Below are 6,625 nucleotides of genomic sequence, written 5' to 3'. Positions count from 1 at the left end.
CACCCCATTTAGAATGCAGGTGATAACGCTGTCAGCTTTTCCATTCATGGAGAGCAAGCAGGCACCTCACCCACTATAGCCCTTAGAGTGTATATTGAGCACTCTTGGCCAATAGAGAAGCAATCAGAGAAGCTGTTGTCTGCTTCAGGGGCCACACTAAAGGGCTACCAGTTTCAAAGCAGAGACTTTCCAGATTGTGGATGCGATAGCACTGGACTTGTTGTGCCCCTTAGGAATGAGGGCCCACTCTACCAGAGGTATGGTCTCTTCTTGGGAATGGTCCAGCAGAGTCTCTATTGCGGACATCTGTGCAGCGGCCAGCTGGTCCTCACCATCCACCTTTGAATGTGTCAGGGATGTTAACATAAAGATGTGTTAATATTAATGCATTATGTGCTGTTTTAGGTTACCCAGATTGTGCTAGAAAACCTACCTAAAACCACACAGAAAATGTGGTATGTGGCATAAAATCATTTGAATAAAACAATACATTTTATACTTCAAAACATTTATTGTCATGAATTATATTAAGTCATAGAACAAACTGCACAATATGATTGCAAGCAGTAAAAAAGGCATTAGGCAGATAACATTCATTTAATTCATTTCAAAACTTTGTATCTGGGATTGATGTAGATCTGATCTGATACAAAACTTGTCTGAACATCAAGGGGCCGGAATTCTTACAGACCAGAAGGAATGTTTAAAAGTCTGTACTCTTCCACCTTTTCAACAACATAGGCATAAAAGTGATCATCAAAATATTTTACATTAACAGTCCTCAAAAAAAAAAAAAAAAAAAAAAAAAAAAAAAAAAAACAGCATTTACCTGTCGTTTCAGGGGATTTTGTTTGGATTCAAATCTCATACACCAAAGTTTAGACAAAGGTCTAAACTTAATCATCATGTTTGGTGTGAGATTTAGCTCTTTGAACAACTTGTGATCTGTGATAAGCTGTTTCAGAAATACTGCAAGACCTCTGGTAACAACAGGTGCAAATATAATGCTGTATATCTCATAACAAAATTAACAATTGCCAATGCAAATTTTCAGGATTGACAAGGTCCCCCAAAAGAAAAGGCTAGTTTTGTATGAGACACCACATCTGTGATGCTGTCTCAGATTTCAGGTTAAGGATGATATTTGTTTTGTTTTTGTTTTTTTGTTTGAATACACATAGTTGTAGCTGGCTATTCTTTCTTTCAACTGTTCCAAGCACAACAGTTTTTCTTCAAAAATGTAGCGCTGAAGTAAAAGTTTAACCTCCGAGGGCCCAACACCTTTGAGCACATCATGCTTTATGTCAACACCTACATTTTCAGTAACATGAAAGTATTCCAAGGCATTCAAGCACGAGTCTTCTTTGATTCCTGTGATGGTTACATAATTTAACACAACATGCTGCTGGTAATTGTGTCTATCCTGCTTCTCAAGATCATCTTCATTAAATGTACTTTGTGCAGTTGTTTTATTAACAAGGCAAATATGGCAGAACCTATTTGCAGCAAAAGTTTCTGCATATCCACACAGTGAATGACAAGCCAGACTGTCAGTGGTCACAAGGCAGACTGTTCCATGTTTGTCCTCTTGTCACGCCAATGCCTCGCTTCTCTAAGACTTTTATGTCGTCTGTAAGAGGCTCAAAGATTTTTCCAAAGCCATATTTTTCTCTGTCAATAGAATTGAAAAGAAGGCAAAGATGAATGTTAGCCAAGCTTGAATTATAATTAATATTCAGGGGTTAAGTTTCTCAATGAAAAATACACTGCTCCCATTTTATGGATTTTTGTTTTTGACCCAAGGGGATTTACATGCAGTCTCTAGATCATCAAAGTATAGCTGAATCTGTAGACCATTAGGATATATTTTGTACAGCTCATGCTTTGCAAAATGATCACCATCACAATAGTCATACATCTTACCATCTGTACTTTTATGAGACTGCAAATAGAGGGTCTGAATTTTTTCATTACCAAAGAGAAATCTTATGGTTTCAATGATGGAAATATACTGAAATGTACCAGCTACAAGTGTTTGTTGTGCAATACCATTTTTTTTCTTATGGTGTTAGCTCTGTGACCTAAGAAGATGTCTGTTGGCTTAGATGATACTCAGTTTCAAAGAATTTAGCCATTTTATATAGGTTATTTATATTGTCAAGGCACTCCCTAGCAGTGTCAAACTAACAAATGAAACAAATAAAATGTTAACAGCCATTTGACAGCCATTTTGGCTGCAAAATATGGAGTAGTCCTGTTTATCAGAAAGGAAATGTATGGCATGACGATGTCTCCTGATTTCAGAGCCAACTGGCTTTTTTGCATATTGGTGTAAGACTCCTCTTGCAGCCACTTGGGAGCGCTGTCTGCTCCCTCATGCAATGACTCTCCCAGCCATTAGAAAATGCAACAAGAAATAAATAGCACAATGCGGACTGCTCAGTGGCTAAAATATTGTCTTTTCACTACCTTTGTATTGTTTTTGCTTGTTATTTACTATTTTTATTTGTTTATATGCATAAACAGTTGCAATCATTTTGTATATATGAAAACCCTGCAATAAATCTGAGACAAAAACAGTTCTTTGTGGAAGTGTGCTTTTATTATTGTATAAAGATAAAATCAGCACAGTATCGTAGAAATTTAAAGTATGCATATATTTATACAGTAGTCAACAACATATTCAAAGCTCATTACAACATGAGACCAGTAGTAAATTAGCTAGATGTTGACTGCTCAGTGCCTAAAATATTCTCTTTACTATCTTTGTATTATTTTTGCTTTAATAGAGCTTGGCAAGCTACGTCACTGCGCGTTGCATTCTGGGTAGTCGCCGCCATGTTTTATGTCACGCTCAGGAGCGTACAAAGACAACAAATCACCAGATGAAAAAACGACTTTATTTACGTTAATTTTTTAAAGAGCTGCTTGTACTTACTGAAAATAAATGGACTAATATTTGAATCTCTTGTGTTCATTCGATCGCTCAGTCGTGTGGCCAGGACACGATATACACACGCATAGAAATCATACTGACGCCTTCTATCGGACCACACACAGGACAAAAGAGATTTCTCTATTTCAGTTTTTAATAACTAAGTGGCACCGATATATCTGCCAGATAAAATAATAAACACAATATAGCTTGATCTCAGCCAGCATATCATCATATCGCCCTGATTTCTTCATGTTAAAGCATTAAGGGATAACAACAGCATGATCCTACTGTAATGCAGCTCTGAAATTAATTATATTGTGGAATCGCTACATCAAGTAAGTTTTACTGGACCTAAATGGAATAAATACAGGATTTCTTACCGAGACAAGCTGAACAATGAATCAGAGGTGTTGCTTTATCAACACGGAGAGTGATCGCAACTAGGCCTAAATCACAAATGACATTTCTAAACGCGTTTTCGTATATTATTCATGGCGTGAGCTCGTACATATTCAAACGGATCAGAAGTTATTAATCTGTAATAAATACAAATGACAAAGCCAAATTTTGGTCAAAATTATTTTGAGTTTCACTTTCACAATTGTGTTTCTAAGCCGGAAGGCAGAAAATGAGGGACATTATAACATGCTTAACGTGAAAAAGCTTAACGTGGCTTAATTTACTAATGCTTTATTAGTTTGGTGTTTACTACAGAAAAGCAGATGAGTCCAGAATATGAACGCACATTTAACACAACCATTTTCCTCCCATAAAGAAAACACTTAATGGACAGTGACTTAACGTGTAATACGACGGGTTCTGTTCATATTCTAGGCTCATATCTGCTTTGCTGTAACTGTTACTTACAGTTTCTATGGGAGGAAAACGTGAAATTAAACGCGTTGCGTTTAAATTCTGGGCTATTAGTATGATGTTTACTTACATTACGCCACGTTAAGCTTTTTAGAATGTCCCGAAAATGGGACAAAATGGCGCTCCATTTCACATTCGTTTTCCACGCTGGTCAGTATATGCATATAGTTCATACCACAGCCAGCGTTCACCATTCTAATATGTTTTTAACTGTATAATATAAATTTTAACATCTTCCTCCACTATTTCCCAGTCTCTACTGTTCTGTCCGTGACCTAATGTCCCAGAATGCAATGCACTTCTGACGTCACGTTCCCAGACTCTATATTTACTAGCTTAAATGTTTTCTTTTATATACATATACAATTGCCATCATTCTGTACATATGAACACCCTGTAACAAATGAGACAAAAGCAGTTCTTTTGTGTAAGTGTGCTTGTATTATTGTATAAATATTAAATCTGCAAAATATTTTACAAATAATTTAAAGTATGCAAATAATTATACAGGGAGTGCAGAATTATTAGGCAAGTTGATTTTTTGATCATATTTTTTTTCCAAGTACATTTTACCAATTCCAATCCACATCAATCATAATAACTACTATTAATATTGTTTTTAATCATTTATAAGTGATACATAATTGTTCATGAAGGCTGGAAATGAAAAATGCCTTATATTCAGGTGTGCAGAATTATTAGGCAGGTTTTCTTTTACAGGCCAAATGAGCCAAAAAAGAGATTTAACTCAGACTGAAAAGTCAAAAATGATTAAATACTCATGAGAAGGACGCAATACTAATGCAATACTAGAAATTGCAAAGTTAAAGCATGACCAATGGACAGCAAAATGCTCATTGGGTCAGCGGGGTCATACAAAAACAGGTGGAAAAGAAAAGACGCATGTTAACTGCAAAAGAATTAAGAATTAAGGTGAAGAATTAAGTGTGAAACCATCAGGAACCCTTTAGTCTCCAGCGCCACCATTTTCCAGAACTGCAACCTACCTGGAGTCTCCAGAAGTGTGAGGTATCAGGATCTCAGAGACTTAGGCTAGCTAAAGAATCCTAAAAAATGACCTGCTCTTAATAAAAATCACAAGCTGAAGTGTTAGAAAATACATTAAGACTGGGTTTTTATAGGCCTTATAGACAGACAGATTGAGAGTGACTCTTGAAGGACCAGCACCACATCCTCTTGTACCACCGTTTGAAGAATTTATCTTCCAGAATCTGGCAGTAAGATGTGGGAGTTCACTTTTAGTCCATCTCTTATCCTGAAATGTCCGTCTTGCAGATATGGACTAAAAATGATCTTCTAAAACTTACTGTCAGATTTTGGAAGATGAATTCTTCAAACGGTGGTACAAGAGGATGTGGTGCTGGTCCTTCAAGAGTCACTCTCAATCTGTCTGTCTATAAGGCCTATAAAAACCCAGTCTTAATGTATTTTCTAACACTTCAGCTTGTGATTTTTATTAAGAGCAGGTCATTTTTTAGGATTCTTTAGCTAGCCTAAGTCTCTGAGATCCTGACACCTCACACTTCTGGAGACTCCAGGTAGGTTGCAGTTCTGGAAAATGGTGGCGCTGGAGACTAAAGGGTTCCTGATGGTTTCACACTTAATTCTTCACCTTAATTCTTAATTCTTTTGCAGTTAACATGCGTCTTTTCTTTTCCACCTGTTTTTGTATGACCCCGCTGACCCAATGAGCATTTTGCTGTCCATTGGTCATGCTTTAACTTTGCAATTTCTAGTATTGCATTAGTATTGCGTCCTTCTCATGAGTATTTAATCATTTTTGACTTTTCAGTCTGAGTTAAATCTCTTTTTTGGCTCATTTGGCCTGTAAAAGAAAACCTGCCTAATAATTCTGCACACCTGAATAATAGGCGTTTTTCATTTCCAGCCTTCATGAACTATTATGTATCACTTATAAATGATTAAAAACAATATTAATGGTAGTTATTAAGATTGATGTGGATTGGAATTGGTAAAATGTACTTGGAAAAAAAATATGATCAGAAAATCAACTTGCCTAATAATTCTGCACTCCCTGTACACTATAAAGTTTTTATAAAACTACGTACATAAACCAGAGCTTTCTGTAGTGCAAATGTTACGTGCAAACATGGCGATTCAGAACAGATATACATGTATATCCATGTAAACAGTCATGTCACCTTTAAGCAAATTGGTTACATAAAACTATGTAAACATACAGTCTTTGCTTAAGGTATGATATGTGCATATGTTGTGCATAGTAGAAACCTTAGTACACAAGTAAAAAAAAACACAAACAAACAACAAAACAAAACAAACAAACAGGTACAGTGTATTTTTATCAGGGTCACAGTCCTCCATCTGCCACTTCAAGACAAAGTCCTCCATCTGCCACTTTGATGCTACAAACGTATGCCAATGTAAAGTTTCCTTACCTCTTCGGTGAAGTTTGTGTCCGTTTCTCTGTGTTTAACAAAAAAAGACAGTTAGCCAAGCATCACAACAATCTGCGGGAAGGGCTTGATTCCACCTGGATCACCGCTCCTTCCTTTCAGTTTTCTTGCTGCTTTAACGTATCTGTCCTGAAGATTCTTCCATTGCTGTCGGCAAAACGCTTCATCCTTTCCAATATTTTTGCTTATCTCCCTCCACACAATGATGTGTTAAAAATGTACACAAAATATGTGTTAAACAATTCGTAACACATTTTGTGTTACTACAGACACATTGTGTGTAAATATTGTGCTTAACTGATTGTTAAACCAGGGGTGTAAATTTCATCGGACAGTAAGCATAAAATTTCTCAAGAGC

This window comes from Megalobrama amblycephala, linkage group LG15, assembly GCF_018812025.1.
Source record: "Megalobrama amblycephala isolate DHTTF-2021 linkage group LG15, ASM1881202v1, whole genome shotgun sequence".
NCBI lineage: Eukaryota > Metazoa > Chordata > Actinopteri > Cypriniformes > Xenocyprididae > Megalobrama > Megalobrama amblycephala.
This window is presented reverse-complemented; position numbering follows the sequence as displayed.